Here is a 22,273-nt window from a genome sequence, read left to right as displayed (position 1 = left end):
AATAAACATGTCAACAGGGTTAGGGTCAGGTTACACATTGTAATTGTGCATGCAATTATCAGTCCATTACATGTATGTTATAACATGTCAGTCAAGTTTTTGGGTGAGGAATTCTGCTCATTATGTTATTATCAAATTAAAATCTGATATACTTTACTTCTAGATTGTTTTTCTAAAATGGAAGTAAAGGTATAACGAGAAGTAATTAGACTCAAGCATACTGCTGTGCTGTACATCTGTAGATTGTAGATGTAATGAGGAATTGTAAATTGTATGTAATTACAAATATAATTAATTGGGTCTCCTCAAAACAAAACATAATAATTATTTTAGTTTTTCAAAGAAATATTCTTCCCAGTGCCAATTGACACCAAAATTGATATGCACATCTCTCCTCATGCCCACTTAAACCTCTGAAAGTATTAAAATGATCACCTCATTATTTGGATCTTTGGGACGTTAAGCTTTTTCCTCATTAAGCGATGTTAGGCTTAGTGAGAGCTTATGAAGAGGAAAACACGAAAGGGCCATAAAATTGAAAATATTGGGGCTGTTTTTCTGGCATTTTTAGAGGTTGAAGTGGACATTAGGAGGATGTGCATATACATTTTTATGCAAATTGGCACAGGGTAGAATATCCATCCATCCATTTTCTTAGCCGCTTATCCTCACAAGGTTCACAGGGAGTGCTGGAGCCTATCCCAGCTGTCAATGAGCAGGAAGCAGGGTATACCCAGAAATGGTTGCCAGGCAATTGCAGTGCACATAGAGACAAACAGTCACACTCACAATCACACCTTGGGGCAATTTAGAATGTTTAATTAATATCGCATGTTTGTGGGACGTGGGAGGAAACCGGAGTGCCCGGAGAAAACACACACAGGCACGGGGAGAATATGCAAACTCCACACAGGCGGGTTTGGGATTGAACCAGGGACCTCAGAACTGTGAGGCCAGTAAATCCTTTCACTGAACTGAGGTTGAGTGAAACACATTGTGGTGGAGATTTTAAAGTCATATATCTAAAAAAAAAAAAGGGGGGTTGTCTTTGTTTCTTTTTTACAAAAAGAAATTAAGACACCATTGCAAAATTATTAGTTTCTCCGGTTAGGCTCTACATTGGTATATGTTGTGTTTTTTCCACCAACTAATATTGCCATGGCACAGTGGGGCACCTGTAGAGCGTGGCCTCCCAGCTCCGAGGACCAGCGTTCAAACCCTGGTTCTGCCTGTGTGGAGTTTGCATGTTCTCCCCGTGCCTGTGATTGGTTGGCAACAAGTTCAGGGTGTAGGCCACCTCCTGCCCGACAACTGGGATTGGCCCCAGCACTCACACGACCCTTGTGAGGATCAATGGCTCAGAAAATAGATGGATAGTATTGTCATTTCAAACAACTATTTGGAAAAAATTATCAAGAGACCAAAAACATCCAGTGTTTTTTTTTTGTAATGGTGAGGCCAATTATTTGATTTTTGTAGACTAAAAACATTAGTGTTTGATTTCATGAGAAGAGAATGTGAAAAATGGGCAGTTTGCATGTCCTAGTGGAGCCTCTGTACTTTTGTTCAAGAACTCTTCTGTAAACTGTAGATTGTGATATCTTCACTCATGCTCCCTGCTTTCACTGCAGATCACAAATTCATCTGTGAACATCATGGTCTTCAGGGACTCTAGTCTAAATATTTTTGTCAGCGTATATATCACCACTGCAATAAAGGAATGGGCTGAGGGCTGATCCCTGATGCAGTTCCACCTCCACGTTAAACTCCTCTGTTACACTTACAGCACAACTCATCAAAGTCTCTCATACATGACTGTACTATTCGAACATAGTACTTCTCTACCACTCTAGACTTAAAGTTCTTGATGGTTGACGTAATGCAGTTGGACAGCGGGATGGGCAGCTCTGATGAAGGATTCCTCCTGAAGTCCACAATCATCTCTACAGTCTTTTGTGTGTTCAGCTCCAGGTTGTTTCAGCCACACCAATGCTCCAGCCTCTCCACTTCTTGTCGATACTCAGACTCGTTAACGTCTTTGATGAGGTGGATGTCATGGTCCTGCCGGTCCAACACTGGCTGTGCGCGTGCGCGCGCGCTGATTGGGAGGCACACACCTGCGCCTCATGCTGGCTGATTGGGCCCATTGTAGATAGGACCATGGGGACGATTGGTCCGGCGCCAGATCGTCGCAACTCATGCCCCATTCCAGCATTCCCGTATCTCTGATCGTACTCCCATGTGTACCGACCTCCGCCTGTTCTCCGACCGACCCCGTAAGCCTGACCCCCTTGATACTCCTGCCTCCTTTGATCGTTCTCCTGTGTACCGACTCCTGCCTGCCCGCTGACCTGCTCCTGACTACCGCTGCTGGACCTTACTGCCTGCCCGATCCCCGACCTTGGAATAATAAACGTTTTTCCCGAATTGCATCTGCGTCTTCCGACTCCTGCATTTGGGTCCTACCTCCGTCTCAATGGGTCGTGACAGTGGATGACTGTGGTGTCATTTGCGAACTTCAGGAGTTTGACAGCCAGGTGTGTTGTGGTGCAGTCGTTTTTGTCGCGAGAGGAGAGCAGTGGGGAGAGAATACAAACTTGGGGTCCCCCGGTGCTGATGGTGAGTGTGGATGAGGTGGTGTGCCACCAGCTTCACCTGCTGTGTCTGGCCCATTACGAAGTTGTATATCCACTGGCAGGTGACAGAGGAGACGTTAAGATGGATAAGCTTAGAGGAGAGGAGATAGAGGATGATTCTGTTGAACACAGAGCTGAAGTCCTTGAACAGGATCTTTGCATATATCCCCACGCTGTCGAGGTGTTCTTCGATGAAGCGCAGTTCCATGTTAACCTGTTTTAACAGTAGGCAAACTACAGTGGGTCCAACAGGGGACCTGTTACACACTTGAGGTGGTCCAGCACAAGGAGTTCAAAGGAAAAGACAAAATCCATCTGCATGCGTCTGCCTCCACTCTTGTAGGTCACCTTAAGTCCCTGCCTCTTCTGGAAGAAAGTGTTCACTACAGCCATTACCCTCCTTTTTGCAAAGTATAACACCATCTTTCCCTCCAAGTTCCTTTCCTTGATGCTGTTCTTACCCATCAGTTCTTCATTACCCTTGTTTTTTCACCAAAATGGCAATCAAAATGTGCACCATTCATGACTCTCTACCTGTCTGGGATGCTCAGAACTACTTTTTTCCAGGTCCTTCCAGTATTTTTCTTACCTGTGGGGCATAGCAAATGTTTCGATTGTACAAAACACCCTCAATTTGAAGTTTCAGCCTCAGCACTCGTTCTGATATTTTTTTCACCTCCAAGTTTTTCTTAGCAAAGTCTTCCTTTCAAATCACATTTTTTCTCTTCCCATTGGTACAATCGTAAAATAATTTGAACCCTGCGCCTAAACCTCTAGCCTTACTATCTTTCCACCTGTTCTTCTGGACACACGATCTATCAACCTCAAGGCTTGGGTGTACAAACTCCTAATTATCAATGTATTCTAATATTATCTAATCTAATCTTAATCTAAGATTAATCAACCATCTCCTGATCTTTTCCTGTCATCGTATCAACATTCAAAGTCCCCACATTCAGTTCTAGCCTCTTTGCTTTTCTCTTCTCTTTCTGGCACTACTTCGTCTTCAACCCACAGCAGCTGCATCTACACAAGCACCCAAGAGGTTAACGCCGCCGATGGTGGATGTTGTTTACATGGGCCACGACAAAATTTGTATGGAATTCTTTGGATGAACGCTCTCATTTGTTTGGCAAAATTTGAAGCTCGATGCTCTTCCTGACTTAAGCCTTTGCATTTGTCCAGGCTTGGGACTGGCCTACAGTTTGCACTGGCTTGTCTCCATACACACACCCCTCCATCTCAGGCTGCATTATCTTTAAACATAAAACAATTCCCAATTCATTTCACAAAAAAAAAATCAAATGACTGAAAAACTTTCTTCTCCTCCACCCACTCCTCCAACTGAATATGATTGCTACCTTCTTCTCTGTGGCGGGAGCGGTCAATAGTGTATATCAATGTGAAACTTTGTAAAAATAACCAAAACTGAAGTGAATGGGGGGAACAAAAGAAAATAAAAAGAGGAAAAAAAATGAGAGAAATAGAGGTAATGTTGTTGCAACTGCCAGTTTTGTCACATCAGTATCAAGTCACTGCAAGCAGCCGCATCAAACAGTGATCTCCAAATCTTAGTGGAAACAGCCGAGTGCAAGACAGACCAGTGCCAGGCCTCACTCTTCACGGGGCCACATCAAATTCATTACTCTACAATCAGTAGTCTTAATGTTTTTGATAATCCTACAGCCTACTGTGTTTGCAAAGCACTGACACATGTAACCATTGTGTTAAATCTAACCAAAAGAAAATATGACTAGGTAGAACAGCAGTCCTTATAATTAAAAGCAAATGATCACAAATTACTTTAACATATGATATATAACCCTAGAAGTATCACTCAAACTGGAAACACACCACTGAGTGTTCAGGCTCAACAGAGGGACATGCATTACCAAGACACACACACACACTTCAAAACCTTTGAGAAGTGCATCGGGAGGTGGCGTCTCTGCTCACTGAACATCATCAGATCATTCCGCTGTCAGATTGAAATTTGTGATGAAATGACAAAATGATGAAAGCAAGCTGAATCACATGTCTCAGCATATTGCCCAAGTTTTGCTCTGATGAAAAAAAATCTGTGTTCCTACATTGCTGTAGAAGCTTAGCGTTAGAGCTAATAAGTCTCCAGGGTTTGACAACAGTCGGCTCAGCTTGCAATGTTCATTTGAATGTGCTAACTAATCATATTAGCTACACATTTTACACTTGGGAGGAGCCAGGGTGTCAGCCGTCTCCTTCACCAGGAACTCATTATGAGCCATAGTAGTATATTCCAATTCACCCACATGAAGCCTAGCAAATAGAACTCATGTGGTTAGCTTATTCAGGATCTTCAGCCTGAGGGCCCAAAGTAACAAGTGTACCATGGAGCTCCATGCTATGCACTCGAAAATGGTCCTCGATTTCTTCAGGGTTAGTTTAGTATCCACCCTGTAGTTATGTTGAGGACAATGTTTGAGTTTTTAACCACGTGAATATAGCTATTATTAAGAATTATAAAATACAGATTCACCTTGAAAATTGTTACCAATTGTCATTGGGCCCTTGTTGCAAATTAGGTTCTCGTCAATCAAAAATAATCACACCATTGTTTCTTTACATTTTTTTCTTAGCAACAAAGAACGCAACGACTTGTCCCATTCGGGGTCGCCACAGCGTGACATCTCAGATGAACGCTCATATTTGTTTGGCACGGTTTTTATGCCGGATGCCCTTACTGACGCAACTTCTCTTGGGGAGTACTGTAAATCTTGTAAATAGGTTGAGAAAACAAAATATAGCTAAAAATGTAACGTTTGTTATTAGAGATCTGTTTCTCAAGTAGAGGGGGACAAGCATGTTTGTGGGCAGGCACAGTCCCCTATGTTCCACGCATGGCGACGGGTATTCTGTGAAGTGGGTGGGATGAAAATCAGTATCTCCAAATCAGAGCCAATGGTTCTCCGTCAGAAAAGGGTGGAGTGCCCTCTCCAGGTCAGAGGGTAGATCCTGCCCCAAGTGAAGGAGTTCAAGTGTTTCAGGGGCTTGTTCATGAGTGAGAGAAGAATGGGGCGGGAAATTGCCAGACAGATATGCATCATCTGTAGTGATGCAGACTCGGTATCGGTCCGTCATGATGACGAAGGAGCTGAGCCAAAAGGGATAGCTCTCAATTTACCAGTCAATCTAGTTTCGCATCCTAAATTTATTGACATGTTATAAACTGAAGACAGTAGTCAAAAGAAAAAAAAAGAATGCTATTGAATAATTTTTATATATGTAAATTCCCAATGAGGAGCAGTGGTATGTAAAATCTCGCCTTGGGTGCCACATTAGGGCCAGCTCTAATGTTAAAGTCTTCAACCATAATTGACTGAGTGGACAGTCAGTGCTATGTTCTGTATCGCATCAGTATTCAATGTATAGTAAAAAGCCACATCTAGACGATCACATATCTATCATTCATATGTTTCAATACTTTTACTCGCATCAAAAGTAGGTGCCTTAAAATAAAAGGTAGTTTCCAGATTTACAGTAAATATTTTTTTCAGAGGGGTGTATATTTACACATACTAAAATGTAAGTCTGTTACCTCACAAATAAAGAGTTTTCTATGCCTACGAGGAGTTAGTTCACTCTATAAAATAAGTGGGAGTGTCTTACAGCAAGGCCATTAAATGTCTTTAAAGGTCAAGTGTCGTCAAACGGATGATTTTGGTATATTATTAATGAAAAACCCACAGCCAATATGGTCCCATGTGTTTTTTCACCACAAAACATGATTTTGACGTATACAGCTTTTTGTAACTCCCGCCATGAAAATCCTCTCAGGGATTTGTTTTTGAGAAGAAGCAGGAAGTGACGTAAAGGACAGCGGCGCCCCCTCGTGGACTCATTTGTTTACATTATTTTTACCTCCGGGAAGGTAGCTCGTTGTTCCTTCGTGTTAGCCAAAATGCCGGCTCATTGCATTGCTGGACATTGCTTGAACACTCGGGAGAATGGAATTACCCTTCATAAGTTTGAAAGAGACGCTGTTCGTTATGAAAAATGGATTGCACGTCTGCAGAGGACGAGACCTTCATGGGTTCCAAATAACAGGTAGGTATGTATACAGCTACTAAAAAGAAATAATAGTTTGGGGCGGACCACGTAATCGGTCTCTCTCATAACGTAGCAAAAGATCCGCGTATGAAATGTGTTGATGTGCACATACAGCTACTAAAAAAAAAATAATAGTTTGGTCCGGACCACGTAATCGGTCTCTCTCATAATGTAACAAAAAATCCACGTATGAAATGTGTCGTTGTGCGTGTCGCCCAGCCAACAATGTCTCCCTCAGCCTCGTCTCGAAAGTGTTCATCGGGTACTGCGGTGACTTTGAACATACCCCTAAAAGCCGCATAGCGGCTCCACCTTCTCCTTATATACCACCACGGATGCCGAAAGTCAGCCACACCGGCTGAGACTCTGCATTCGGCGGTCACTGCTTCTGCGAAGGCTGCGCGTAGGGCTTTGCGACGGGGGCGGCTCTGAAGAACCCAGCCAAGAATGCGTTAGTCGCTTGCGCGCATAAAGCGCCCGGCTCGACTGTGAACACCCCCTCAAAGCAGCACCGCTCGGCTCTGTCATAAGCCACACCACCCGGCTGCGATGAGCCGCGATGGTTCATCTCTGCTGTGGAAGTGGATCAGACGGGATGCGGTTTGGCCATGATCGGATATCATCTGAATATGGCTCAAAACAATAGTGTAATATTGCCCTGAGGGCTCGAAACAATCGTGTAATATTGTCCCGGTAACTTCACTCGATTGTGTAGTGTTGTCCTTTTCAAAAAGAGCTTCGGTGTCAGAAGGGGTGTCGGAAAAATCCGATTATTTCTGTTGTTCGGCTTCCATAGTAGGAGGCACTGGATGTTTTCAACGGCGGAAGTGACGATGACGTCAAGGACAGAGGATGCGACTAAAATGGCGACCACTTGGATGTCGAGGGACACTCAATAACGCAACTTTGTGCATGGATGACGCTATCTCCGCTCACTCTTTTTTCTCGTATGGACATTGAAGTAAATACTGTTCTATGTATTTTTTTTATTACAATATCTATTTTAGAATGTTGATAGGAATGACAGTCCCACTTCAAGGTGAGGCTTTTCTGAACTCTGTAAGTAGTCTCTAAGTAAGTAAAAAGTGATTATTAAATATATTCATCTCTGTTATGCAATACATATGGAGTTGGAAGGAAACATTCCAAGCAGTTCTAGTAGCAGATAATGTAATCATATTTACATTATACAGCATTTAAGATATTGTTCTAGGAGCCACTCCTGCAAAAGCTTTCAATATATCCTTCCTACTTTACTTGGCATGAAAGAAATGCTCTCATTGATGTAAATATGTTCTTTTCAAAAGATTGTCGAACAAAAAACGGGATTTCTGAATTACATACATAGTTTACGGCTTATTATTTAAGTACCATTGCTGACACCATACGACAAACAGAGATACAGTAACTGGCAGGAACATTTTGCCTCATAACTTGTTCTACTCAGCATGTTAAGTGTTCTAAATAGTTGGCTAATCTGACTACTGGCATATTCCTGCACTCAAGGTTAATTGCACTGCTGACTTTCATTACATTTATGTCGTGGATCAGTTTGCAAGTAGGACCCCGATGCAGAGAGGAGAAGGAGGGTGAGGTTGCGAATTAATGTTTCTTGAAGAGGAAGTGAACCAAAGAAGTCAGATAAGCAGGTTTGGGGTTCGGGGGGTTTCAATGTGGATCAACCCGGCAGAGTTGAGGTCAAGTTGTCAGTGGGCCACAGGACGTGAACATGGGGTTGTAGGGATCCTGGGCAGGATGAGGCTGAGACAGTTCCAAGGCGTTCAAGAAGCAAACACAGACAGTCTGGCTAGAATATGAACTTGACGTGTTGCTATGATAGTTTGACGATGACTCTGAGTCTCAGAGCGTCTCAAGAGAAGTCTGGTGTAGTCAGGAGGACAAGGTGCAGTTGCTGGACTCTAATACATAAACCCCTAAAAAACACCCACGACACGCCCACACACTCTCTTTCTCTCTCTCTCTCACAGACACACACACACACACGTGCACACGCACACACACACGCGCGCTCACACTCGCACACACAGGACCCAAGCCAGTGCCACAAGCCAAGCAACTGTGGTGAGTATGATGGAAGTCGCAGATCAAAGACTTGCACAGAATCAACAATACAGGTACCCGACTCCACTCCTCCAAAACATAGTCCTCCCAGTCAACCAGGTACTGGTGGCTGCGACTGCGGCAAAATAAGGACCTCCAGCAAAGATAGATTTCAGAGTCTAGCCATTGTTAGCAGGCTAACTGCAAGCTGGAGTCGTAAATGGGCCTTTTTATGGACACAAAGCACAGCTAACTCACAACTGAGTGCAGTCAAATCAAAGTTCACTTTATACTTCTTTAGGGGCGGCCGGAACTTGTGCTAGGTGTGTTTTAGTCCCACTCACAATATCAGGAAAATTCAAATGGTGAAAAAGATGCTCACGATATACCTTAACAATTCATCAGTAAACGGAATTGTTATAACATTTTGCATATGCTTTCAGAACTTATTAGCACTTATTATTTAATATGTTCAGAAACAAAACACCAATATCTGCTTGGGGTCCCTTTAATTGTATTCTCAGTGATTTTTGTTTCCATCAAAAACTATGGAACCTTACTAGATATCACCTGTTAAATGTAAGTCTTATGAGCTATTATTAGTGTCCTTATTATATTTGTATCAAATCATTTTTCCCATTAAAATAAATGCTAATGCCATTCATCCATTCAAACCATATCCCCAGAAAAAAATGTTGTGTGTATAGAAATGATCCATCCATCCATTTTCTTAGCCACTTATCATTACAAGGGTGGTGGGAGTGCTGGAGCCTATCCCAGCTGTCGCCGGGCAAGAGGCGGGTTACACCCTGAACTGGTTGCCAGCCAATTCACATCTAGGGGCAATGTAGCGTGTCCAATTAATGTTGCATGTTTTTGGGATGTGGGAAGACACCGGAGTGCCCGAAGAAAACCCACGCAAGCAGGGGGAGAACATGCAAATTCCACACAGGTGGGTCCGGGATTGAACCCGGGACCTCAGAAGTCTGAGACCAACTCTTTTCAGCTGCCCCACTGTGCCGCCTGTATCGAAATGATTATCTTATTATATTCTGAAAAAAATATTGATCTGTTTCCGGACTGTACGACCTATAGGAAGGTTCCATATTGGTGCACGTGTGTATAAAGGGCATTTGAGTAGACACAACACAGCCTTATTGGAAATGGTACCGTTATTCTAGTTATGCGAGTCCGTGTGTTCAGCCATGACAAAGGGCAAACAGATGGACCAGCTCTAAGAGGCAAAGATGTGTTGCAGCAGGGGTGATACCCCTGAGGGATTCACAGCTCCTGTCCCCAAAACATAAAATCCTCAGTTAGACCTCCACTGCTAAGTGTTTGCATATCGTTACATTGTTCTGTAATGAAGAGATTTGATTATCATTGCAGCCTACTTTCTTCCACGTTGTATCATTGTTTCATCATATCCTCTCAGCTGTTGGTTTTGCATATCTGTGATCGTATCACGTACTTCCTTATGCCTGGCCCACTCCTCCCTTTGAGTGTCCTCTCTCCCTCCATTCTGTAATCATAGCCCCTGGGCCAAACTGCACGATAAGCTAATTAATTACAGATAGGTCACAAAGCAATACTCAGTCATTAATTCTGGTCTGACCCCATTTGTGCTTTGCTTGATGAGAAATTACTGACACTAATAATCCCAGGGGGAAAAAAACAAAAACGTAATGATTATCAGTCAAATGTAGTTTAACTTAACTACTTTAACTGTAAACAAGGATGGTAATAGTATGTACAAAAGGACAGTAAAGGTGGTAGAAAAATAACAGGTAAGATATATTCATATGGCATTACTGTAGTGATTGCAATAAATAGCTTTAACAATAAAACGTAACATGAATTTACAGAAGCAACGACATGGGAAAAATAGAGACTTATCTAAAAAATTGTTGGTTAATAAAGCCGATGGATGAATGATTGTACTACTTTATATGCAGTACTTTATGTTTGCTGTGGAAATTGTTTGTATTTATATTTGGAAATTATCATATATTCAACCCAAATCAGTGTTTGCCAGAAACCCTCAGATGATGGTTGTGCATCACGATCCAGTGATTTCCCACCACGTTAAGGCCACCTGCACAATCTAATGAAATAAAATACAAGTGTTGTGTCAAATTTTCTTCTTGTGATATGGTGTGGTAGTACTGCTCACTTTGTATTGGCACAGACAGGAATTTATGTAAAATGTTTTACTGTGGTTATAGTTTACAGTGGTGTTGAACTGTACTTTTTTTTATTTCCAACACACTGACATCATGACGCTTTCCAACACGAAAGGTGACCGGTTAACATTTGTACCACTGTCTCACACCCATCCGTCTCAGGGTCCTGGCACTGGTTCGTTATGAATGTTGCGGTTGAAGAGATATTTTGGGGTAAATAAGATAAAATAATCCTGAAATGATCCAAAGATGGGAAATGTAGGCGTTACAGCAGTTTACAAAAAAAGCAGCTTGTTTGAAATAATAAAATCATTGTTTTAAAATGGAGGGTTTGTTTATTTTTTTGCATTGGCTAAAGTGCCATGCTTTAAAAGCAGATTAAAAATAAACATATAATCTATAGAACTTTTTCAGAAACATATCACACGTACGTCCGGGTGGCACAACCTTTCCAATTTATCCTAGATGGATTGTTCTCCTATGGAGCTTCTCGAAAACATTATTTAACAAATGCAACGTGGTTGAAAAACACTTAATGGCTTGATTGATTATTTTACCGCGTTAAATGTCAGACTAGGTAGATTTCTTCTAAGCGAGACAGTACGCCAGCCATAATTTATATTTCAACATTTAAAATGATTCAAAGATAGATGTGGTCAAAGTTCAGACAGTTAACATGATCAGTGAGGGACTGGCTAATTCATCAACTTTTCTGTTGCCTGGACTAACAGCAATGATGTGCTCTTTATATAGTGAAATGAATCGTGTGCTGCAGTTGACTTGCTGCCTATCCATCAAGTTTTGTAAAATTGCTCAAAGACAACTCAACCAAACATTTTATATATACCTTTGAGAAATCTCTTCCTCCCTATGATGGAAGTTTGATTCCTAGTCTGTATGTATGGAAGTGACTCTTATCTCTGTACAACAATTTACTACATCCACTCAATGTATCCTCCTCAACCACAGGTTCCACCACATTAACTTTGATCATTTAAAAAAATATTACCTTTTGGCATATGGTGAAAGTTTTTTTCTTTAGGAGTCAATCACTTTTCTGCCAAACAAAAAGTACCCAGATGCCTGTTGTTTGTAGTTCTAATGAAAATGTCTCTGGGAGGTGTCGGGAACCTGTGACTCTTTTGTCCTCCTGATGGGGCGCTCAAGTAATTTTAAAATGAATGTAAATGCAGTTGTACTATTAAATTGTGCTGTGAAGACTAAAATTGTTTTGCTCCGCAGAAGTAGAAGGACTGAAATTTAAATTACAAACTATAAAAAATCCAAACTTTTCAAAAATATTTTTAATTTTTAACACAAAAACAAGATACAGGCGGTGGTGTGCACAAGTTGTGTGCAAAACTACTAATAACACTCAACATTGCAACACTGCTGTAACTTTCACTCAATGAAAAATGCTGCTCTGCTTGCATCAAGCTCAGTCGAGGTCATGCCCCCAAGAGCGATATGCCCTTACATGATTGGTTGCTTTGTCAGCTCTGCATATATCACTTTAAAAGTGCCATTCATATAAAATTCGAGGGTCATACTAATATTAAACTTTCATATTAAAGTGTTTGTAATGTCTAATTTCAAAACCCAAATTGTCTTATCTAGAAAAAATATATATGTTCAACTGTACCATAAAATGCATAACCTTTTCGATGTTTTTACCCCAAAAATTTTAAGCGTTTATGAATTAAAGTCCACGAACTTTGACCTAGTTTACCGTGTCTGAAAAATAACTCATTTTGGGGGTGGAGCCTCATATGTCACTACAGGTGGACCTGCTATTGTGTGACTGGTACTGTCTGGTTATGGCATCAGTTCACCACGTGAAATTATATTTATGGTGAAGCAAGATATTACCAGCTATTGTTCTCAAATTAACATGGCAACATTTTAAATGTTCATTAAAATCCTTATTTGTGAAAATATACCCACTTAGACTGTGGGCAACGTTATCATCTTCTGTTTGTTTTGGTCCGATAATAAACAAGCCTTGTACACGCAAATTAGTGACGCACATCGTATTGCAGACAGTTTCTCATACAAGCACAGACAGATCCATCGCGCTGTACAATGAATGGCCGGGTGGTCGCGTACCATCCATCCATCCACTTTCTTCGCCACTTATCCTCACAAGGGTCGCGGGGAGTGCTGGAGCCTATCCCAGCTGTCAACGGGCAGGAGCACCCTGAACTGGTTGCCAGCCAATCGCAGGGCACATTGAGACAAACAGACGCACTCACAATCACACATAGGGGCAATTTAGAGTGTCCAATTAATGTTGCATGTTTTTGGAATGTGGGAGGAAACCGGAGTTCCCAAAGAAAACCCACGCAGGCACGGGGAGAACATGCAAACTCCACACAGGCTGGTCCGGGATTGAACCCGGGACCTCAGAGCTGTGAGGCCAACGCTTTACCAACTGAGTCATCGTGCTGCCTGGCCGCGTACCTATTTACTAAATACAATACATAATTTTGAAACAAGACCAAAAACTTCATACATACATTCAGGATATCGAAGCCTTTACTGTTTATCAGTTTATGACTAACTAAACCAAACAAGAACTTCACAAATGCTTCCCAGTCTTTGTTTCCAACACGAGGCATATCTTGTTCCCTGCGTGCTCGGCACTTTCTTCATGCCCAGCTATTTCGTCTCCATTCGAACGTGTGTGGTGTCCAACTGGCTCAAATTGATAACCTTTAACGCCTTTATAAAGCTCGTATTCTTCACAGTCTTCGAGGGACCCTTCAGAATAGTTTTCATCGCACAAAATATTGGAAAATTCATTGTCATTCTTACAATGTATTCCAATACTTGCCATTCATTGACACCCGGCTATGATGTCACATTCCTATTCAGATGTTTCCGCCTCGTTTCCGTCTTTTTTCGGAGAATCCAGTAATGTGTGATCAATTTTGGCGATAAATGAAAAAAAAGATTTTTCCCTCATAACAGAATTCAGATTCAAATTCTGCATTATAAAAATACAATAGCAAAAAGGTGTATTGAGGACATTCCATACACTTTAAGTTGGTGGCCACAAAATATCATTGGTCCACGGGTTTGGGACCCCTAATCTACTTAATACCTACATACAGGCAAGTACTTAAATGCAGGAAGCCTTCAATAAAAATCAGTGAAAAGGTGGACCAACGAGGCTGTGGTTTATTGCCATTTGTAGGCAATTCCGCCAGCCTAAAGAGGTCCTATTTCGTAATGGGGGATAGGGCCTGTCTTCAGCAGATCTCTGGAACTATGTGAAGTACCATCCTGCTTCAAACACTCCACCATCATCCCGGTCCCCAAGAAACCTGTAATCCCGGGTCTGAATGACTACACCTTGACGTCTTCGGTCAACAAGTCCTTTTGAACGCCTTGTTCTGGACCATCCCAAGAGCGTCACAGGTACCCCGTTGCACCCACTGCAGTTTGCCTAGTGAGCAAAAACGTCGGTACACATGATGCAGTGAACACGGTACTACAATTAACCCTAGAAACCCACAGGACCTATGAGAGGATCCTGTTTATGGACTTCAGCTCTGCATTCAACACAATCATCATCTCGAACTCCTCACCTCCAAGCTTCTCCAGCTCAGCATTTCGCCTGTCCTCTGCTCATGGATTTTCAAGTTTCTAACGAGCCAAACACAGCAGGCGAGGCTGAGAGACACCACCTCATCCACACGCATCATCAGCAGCAGGGCGGCCCAAGGTTGTGTTCTCGCCCCACTGCTCTTTTCTTGCAACACAAAAAAAAAATGCATTTCAACACACCCGGGTGGCAGACAACCTGAAGGTCGCAGATGACACTACAGTCATCGACCTCACCAAAAACGGTGACAATTCTGCATAATAGGAAGTGGTGAGGCTGGACCTTTGGTGTGACCAACTTGGAGCTGAATGCACTAAAGACGAGAGAGATGATTGTTGACTTGAGGAGGAATCCTTCACCAGAGATGCCCCTCACGCTGTCTAACTGTACTGTACTGTCGTACTTTATATGATACATTATTTTTTTTATTTCATTAATGTAAGCAAGTCAGATTCAGAATTTAAAACAAAAATATTAATTATAATAAGAACATTTTGTGACCTGTGCTATTTTTAGAACATGCCTTGCGGGCACTTTAAGTGGTTTTCACAGGCAACCATGCGCCCGCGGGCAAAGCGTTGGTGATCCCGCCACTGGACTATTGCTCTATTACGAACTCTAACTACTCTAAATGATGGATAACTCTGCATCGTTTGTACAATTGTAAAAAAAAAAAAGATGTTTCATCATTGCCAGATTACAGTATTTTCATAACTATAAGGTATACCCAAAAGCTTTCAATTTTCTCAAAAGCCAACAGTGCCTTATATACAGATCAATATTTTTTAATTATTCATGGGCACTGTAGATGACCTGCGCCAAGTAAAGAAGACTGGAAAGAGTTTCCAAAGAAATAAATCACAATGGCGACTGTTAAGAGGACAAACTCAAACAATGGGTTGCTGAACAGAAAATGCCAACTAGTAGCATCTCTATAGTCACTATTCGAATGAAAGCAACAGCGTTGGCACACGATCTCAACATCAGTGAATTTAGAGGCAGCCCTTCTTGGTGCTTTCGGTTTAAGAAAAGACAATCTCTCCATCCGCACACAAACTAGTGTTTCACAGCAACTGCCAAAAGTCTACGAAGAAAAGCTGACGACTTCACTCACATACTGCAAAAACAAGATCAGACACGGAAAAACTATATAAATACTAATATATAAAAATATAATCGCTTTTGGATTCAGATATACTGTGCATGACAGAGATGCAGCATTAATGTCTTTCTCGGAGCCGATCAATGACATCTTTGATCGGATCGGCAAATAATGAAATCAAAACCGATCAGTCGATCAGCAAAAAATGACAATTATCGGCCGATCAAAGTTTCCATACAATACATTGCTTTGAGTTGCATGTTGACGGCAGCACTTAGCTAGTTGGGGCACAGTACGTGTGTGTATGGCATACGAAACAAAATGACATGGATTCCTCCACATTATGCTGAGTACGGTTGCACAATCACAAGGGAATTGGGAATGATCCGTCGTAGGTGGCAATATTTTTTGCCCCTGTTTCTAGTGTTTTGTATTGATAGAATTTTGAGGTTGACAAAAACGTAAACCCTAGGAAAACTGTTTGAGAGGGTTAGGTGAGGGGAGCTGAGCCTTCCCATTCTGGTGTCCAGGGCGAACGCCCCTTCCCCCAGGACGGGAAGGAAATGCGCGGTCCATTCTCCTGTGCCCATTTCCCCTGCGGTGGTGGTCGCGGCGATGCCCGTGGTTTTGGTTCGCATGTGGGCCGGACCCCATCTCGCGGTTCGGGTGCGTCATCACGGTTATTGAAACAAGTCTTTACAGTGTAGAACCTGGTGGGAGCTTGTTATTTTGTGAGAGACAATGTGTGCGGGTGGGGAAATAGACACTTACCTGAGGGAGAAAAAAAGTTTGCCCCCCAGAAAAATGCCAAACGATGTGGGTTGCCAAAAAAAAGGAAAGAGGCAAAGTACAGAAAAATAAGTGAAGTTATATTGTAAAAATTACTTTGGAGTAAAGTAATGAACCAGGAAAGGTACTGTAAAAATGATTGCAAAACAAATTAGTACAAAGAGGGCCAACACTCCTTCTCTACTTAAACAAAGGAAGAGAAGGGGGGGGGGGTGTTGTTTGTTTGGGGCCCTCACTTTTAGCACAAAGGGATTATAGCTCTGCAGGCCTCAAAAAAATTGTTTTGAGGTTGCTTTGCTAAGAAAAAGTCCTTGGTGCAAAAAAAGGGTTAGGGTTAGGGTTTATAATATATATATATGCATTACCATCAATGGGAATGTGGCTGCCACCAACATGCCCCCCACAAAGGGACGTCACTTAGCCAGGATCTTGTCTATTTATATCTGTGTGCAACACATACAGTGTAAGTATTTGAACACCATGCATTATTCCAAGGTTTCACTTAGAAATCATGGAGGGGTCTGAAATTTTCATCGTTGGTGCATGTCCACTTTTACAGAGATAATCTAAAAAGAAAAATCCAGAAATCACAATGTATGATTTTTTTCATGATTTATTTGTGTGACACAGCAAATAAGTATTTGAACATCTGAGAAAACAGTCTTAATATTTGGTACATTACCCTTTGTTTGCAATTACAGAGGTCAAACGTTTCCTGTAGTTGTTCACCAGGTTTGCTCACACTGCAGGAGGGATTTTGGCCCACTCCTCCACACAGATCTCAAGATCAGACAGTTTTCTGGGCTGTCGCTGAGAAACACGGAGTTTCAGCTCCCCCCAAATATTTTTTATTGGATTTAGGTCTGGAGACTGGTTAGGCCATGCCAGAACCTTCATATGCTTCTTATGGGGCCACTCCTTGGTTTTCCTGGCTGTGTGCTTCCAGTCATTGTCATGTTGAAAGACCCAGCCACGACCAATCTTCAATGCTCTGACTGAGTGAAAGAGGTTGTTCCCCAAAATCTCACAATACATGGCCACAGTCATCCTCTCCTTAATACAGTGCAGTCGTCCTGTCTCATGTGCAGAAAAACACCGCCAAAGCATGAGGCTACCACCCCCATGCTTCACAATAGGGACGGTGTTCTTGGGATGGAAGTCATCATTTGTCTTCCTCCAAACACGGTTAGTGCAATTATGACCAAAAAGTTCTATTTTGGTCTCATCTGACCACAAAACTTTCTACCATGACTTCCCTATATCACCCAAATGATCATTGGCAAACTTAAGACGGGCCTTGACATGTGCTGGTTTAAGTAGCGGAACCTTCCGTGCCATGCATGATTTCAAATCATGACGTCTTAGTGTATTACCAACAGTCACCTTAGAAACGGTGGTCCCAGCTCTTTCCAGCCGTGTGGAGTTGTACAATTGTGTCTTTGGTGTCTTTGCACAGTTCTTTGGTCTTAGCCATGTTACAAGTTTGAGTCTTACTGATTGTATGGGGAGGACAGGTGTCTTTATACAGCTAACAACCTCACATAGGTGCATCAGATTCAGAATAATAAATGGAGTGGAGGTGGATTTTAAAGGCAGACTAACAAGTCTTTGAGGGTCAGAATTCTAGCTGGTAGACAGGTGTTCAAATATTTATCCGTAACTGTATCACACTAAACGTTAAAAAAAAAAAATCATACATTGTGATTTCTGGATTTTTATTTTTAGATTAGCTCTCTCACAGTGGACATGCACCTACGATAAAAAATTTCAGACCCCTCCATTATTTCTAAGTGCCAGAACTTGTAATATAGCAGGGTGTTAAAATACTTATTTTCTTCACTGTATTTAAAAGCATTGTCCACATGGCTCCAATAATTTCAGTTTACAATCTTGTGAAGATAAAGGTGACGTCTTCTTGCCATGATGTTTCGTGCAGAAATAAAATTTTGCATTCTCTACCAGTTTATTGATTGAATATTTGCTGCATGGTGAACACACTATAGATTGTAAAATATCTAAAACAACAATAACAATATATGCAATATTATCCTTACTTTAGATGTTCAAAGGGTCTTTGTAGCTTCTGAAATTTTTCCCTGTGAGAGACAAGACCAAATGGCTTTTTGCGTGTATAAGGGTGGCATCACGTCTTCTGTGGGTTCGTCTGTTAAAGTTGGTGGTGAGGGCAGAGGAGTAAGTAGCTATGCCCCACACCTTTGTTTTAAGGTCTGATGGTTGTGGGCACAAAGGAGCGCCTGAAACAATGCTTTCAGCTTCTGGGTGAATTTCATTTTACATTGATTTTGTTGTGCTTCATAGTTCTTAAATTCAGGACTCATGTTGCTGTGGACGTAGTTTCTAAAATGAAAATCTGAACCTATTCAAAATTGTTATCTACATTTGTATTAATATAGTAAACGTGACATCTGTCTAACCACTTATCACTTAAAAATAAAGGAGAAAGGAGGAAAGGTATCTGAGTACCGTAGTCACGTAACCAATTACAGACAGTAAAGATGTATCATGGGTCAAGATACTGTCATCTAACCAAAATTATTTCGACATGTCATTCCTCCATATATGTTAATTTATTGTCTCAATTTTAACATTTTGATCAGACTTGAGACTGATGGTTATAATTTAATCCTCAATGCATGAACGATTAAAGAAATTACACTGATAAACAGCAGCAGTCTTTTTCCTCGACAAAGACTGAGACATCTTTAGTTTGAGGCCTGTTAGGGAGCAGGAAACAGGATCTGACTTCAGGGTCCACACTCTCATCTTCAGGCACTCTCATTAGTCTGTCTGATGGAAGCACATTATAGCTTGCACTGTGATTAAATCAGAACAGTCCCTGTGGGCAATAAAAACACAAGTTACTGTGCACCGCTGCTCTTGTGATGTCATAAATATTTCTATTATTAGACAGATTTGTTTAGCGGAGCTCCTCATAAAATAGATACATATGCTTTAAAGTGCTGTATGTTTGCACCTACAATGGCTTTAGGTTAGAGGCGTTTCTGCAGATCATCTAAACAATGAGCTTTCTCTCTAGGATATACAGCCACACTTTGATGAGGTAACCTTTGCAATTTAGTATTGAGATTTTTTTGTGAGTGTATTTTTGCTTTTTTGTTGTTTTTGTTCTTATAATCCACTCTCAGTGATGCAGTGGTGCAGTTAGACAGCCAAGATAAGTGAAGCAACATTTAAAAAGGTAGCAGTCATCCACAGTGCAGAAACTACATGAATGGTGTGAAAGGAATAGGACAGTGCTATTTTTTATTCAAATATATATTTTGAGTAATGTAATTAAGATTTTACCTGTATTAGTCTTTAATTGTAGTGACTATTTTCTTGTGTTTTAGTCTCTTGTTGATTGATTTGCTTGAAAGCAAATATTGCAGGCTGCCCTTTAATTCCTGAAGATCAATTTAGCAGGGTTAGTCATCCCATCTACTGTCTGCTTGGCCAAGCACCTCTGCCAGCTATTGCCCTGTTATGCTGCATACAGCCATTAGATGAGCTATTGTGAGCTATACTTAGGTACAGTAGGTTTGGTGGAAATGTGTAATATGCAGGATTGGTTGTGTAACCCAACACTAAAGAAATATATAAAGAACAATAACATATTACTTAGTTAAATACACTTTATTCATGCTCTTGTATTGTTCATGTCCTATATGGGTCTGTTTTGATCCGGCTTTGTCAGATTTTCTCTTTTATCGATTGAAGGTTAACTGTTGATGATTGTTGTTTACTACGATAATAGAGACAGCCAGGATTTGCCTAATGTTGAATTTATCAGGCATTTGAAGAACCCAACTATAGAATGACCACACAGATTGGAGAAACCCTACAAAGGAACCCCTTTTTCTGGGTGTCTATTAACTAAAATGTGCCTGCATAGAATGTCCTCCCAAGCAGACTATCAATACTGCAGTTGAGAAGCAACCATTTTTATTTGCTCCTTCAAGTGCCAATCTGCATCATAATAAGACAGTGAGAGACACACTGGCTGTTCAAATATCTTGTGTGGTCCCAAGGGTTCACTCTCCGAAGCACTTATGCTTTGAAACAGGTGGATGGACATAAGAGAGTCTGGAGGTTACCATCCGTGATTAGGATTCCGGAAATGTATCATCAGAGTTCACCTTGGTCCTTAAAGAGTTGCCAGCTCTACCCAGACATTTGAATCGCCACTTCCCTCAACATAGACTGATGATTGAATAGGAAGAGAAGGGAGAAAGAGGTAACTGGGAGTCTGAAGTCTCCCTTGTGTTTTTAATGTACGACCCCACACTCCGTCCATTACAGCTGATTGTTTGCTACATTGAGGGACTTTTTTTGCGGTCACTAGCACCCATATGACTTAATGTTTTTTTACTTTTTTTCATGACCTAAAATGCTCAGTGAAATACAAAGTTATTGTACATAAATATAAAAAAAGCTTAAAATGTTTTACTTTGGTGCGGGCAACATTGGATCAAATCCCGCTCAGTGATGGTGTCTATATGTGTTTTTGCAACTGACTGGGGACCAGTTTAGGGTGTAGTCTGCCTTTCCCCCAAAGTTAGCTGGGACAGGCTCCAGCACTCCTGTGACCCATGTGAGAATAAGCAGCTTGGAAGATGGATGGATGGATGGATGGATGGATGGATGGATGGATGGATGGATGGATGGATGGATGGAAGTTTCAAAATGTATCCCAAGTTACTGATATGCGTGATGTAGATATTCATGACGTACTCAGCATGGGCAAGCTGTAAGGAATAAGTATTCACTCGTTCCAACTCTGCTGTCGTAGATGAATGGCTTGACAGTAAAAGCAAAGTGTTACTGTTCCAAAAATAGCACATTCCAGACTCCAGGCACTTGCATGTTATATTCCACTTTCCATTAATGCCACAGGTAGCTACAGTAATTGAGCATTCTCTCTGGTGCACAGCACTATCCTAGATATGCTACTATAATAGATGAACTCCTCACATCATAGTAACCATGTGGAAATGTTGCTACATTCAACATGGCTTCCACATAAGTACATCTGTTAGTTGTCAGTCTCTCCCTATATTGCACCACAGCGCAGCAATTCTGGAACTATAAAATGTATCAAAGTTTAATGGAAACTTTTTATGGACACATTGTTTGGTCCCAATGGACTCCTTTCTTCATTGTGACAAAGTGCATTTTATCGAGATTACACATTATGCCCATTCAGAGAGACACTGATGGTGTAGTGGTGCACACACCTGCCTTTGGTGCAGGCAGCATGGGATCGAGTCGCGCTCAGTGATGGTGTCGATATCTGCCCTGTGACTGGCTGCCGACCATTTCTGGGTGTAGTCTACCGACAAGCCGAAAGAAATGCATACACTTCATGCCCATTCAAAGATTGGTGCAAAGGAACTAAATTGAAGTTACGGGAGGATTTTCATTGAGTCAGGCAAATAGAGTGTAAACCTGATTGTGGGAGTGCATCAATTCTTTCCTCACCTTTTTTGGCAGACTGGTTTTCCTAATACCCACAAATAGCGGGGGCAGACTGCACAGTTCTACATTACTGCAAATTAAACTGAATGCTTGACTTCAAGCATTCACAGTTGGAAATCAAAATACACAAGTGGGAGATGCAGCAGTTCATATTGGCTGCTCATCTGTTTCTATAGCGACAAAGTGTCACCTCTGTGATTGACAAGTGAGATAGTTGGCAAGGCAAGAATAGCTATGAAAGCTGTTGTGGGCAAAAAATAGGCCCCGCCCACATGTCTGAACAGGACTGATTCTGTCCTCCCATAAACTTCAA

At 41.5% G+C, this 22,273-nt stretch overlaps 1 protein-coding gene across 1 annotated transcript in view; it reads left to right on the top strand.

Moving 5' to 3' along the window:
• The window catches only part of whrna (whirlin a), a 182,720-nt gene that overhangs the window by 132,342 nt on the left and 28,105 nt on the right, over positions 1-22,273 (top strand). The window lies entirely within an intron of this gene.

The sequence above is a fragment of the Syngnathoides biaculeatus genome, chromosome 17 (assembly GCF_019802595.1).
Source record: "Syngnathoides biaculeatus isolate LvHL_M chromosome 17, ASM1980259v1, whole genome shotgun sequence".
NCBI lineage: Eukaryota > Metazoa > Chordata > Actinopteri > Syngnathiformes > Syngnathidae > Syngnathoides > Syngnathoides biaculeatus.
This window is presented reverse-complemented; position numbering and strand designations above follow the sequence as displayed.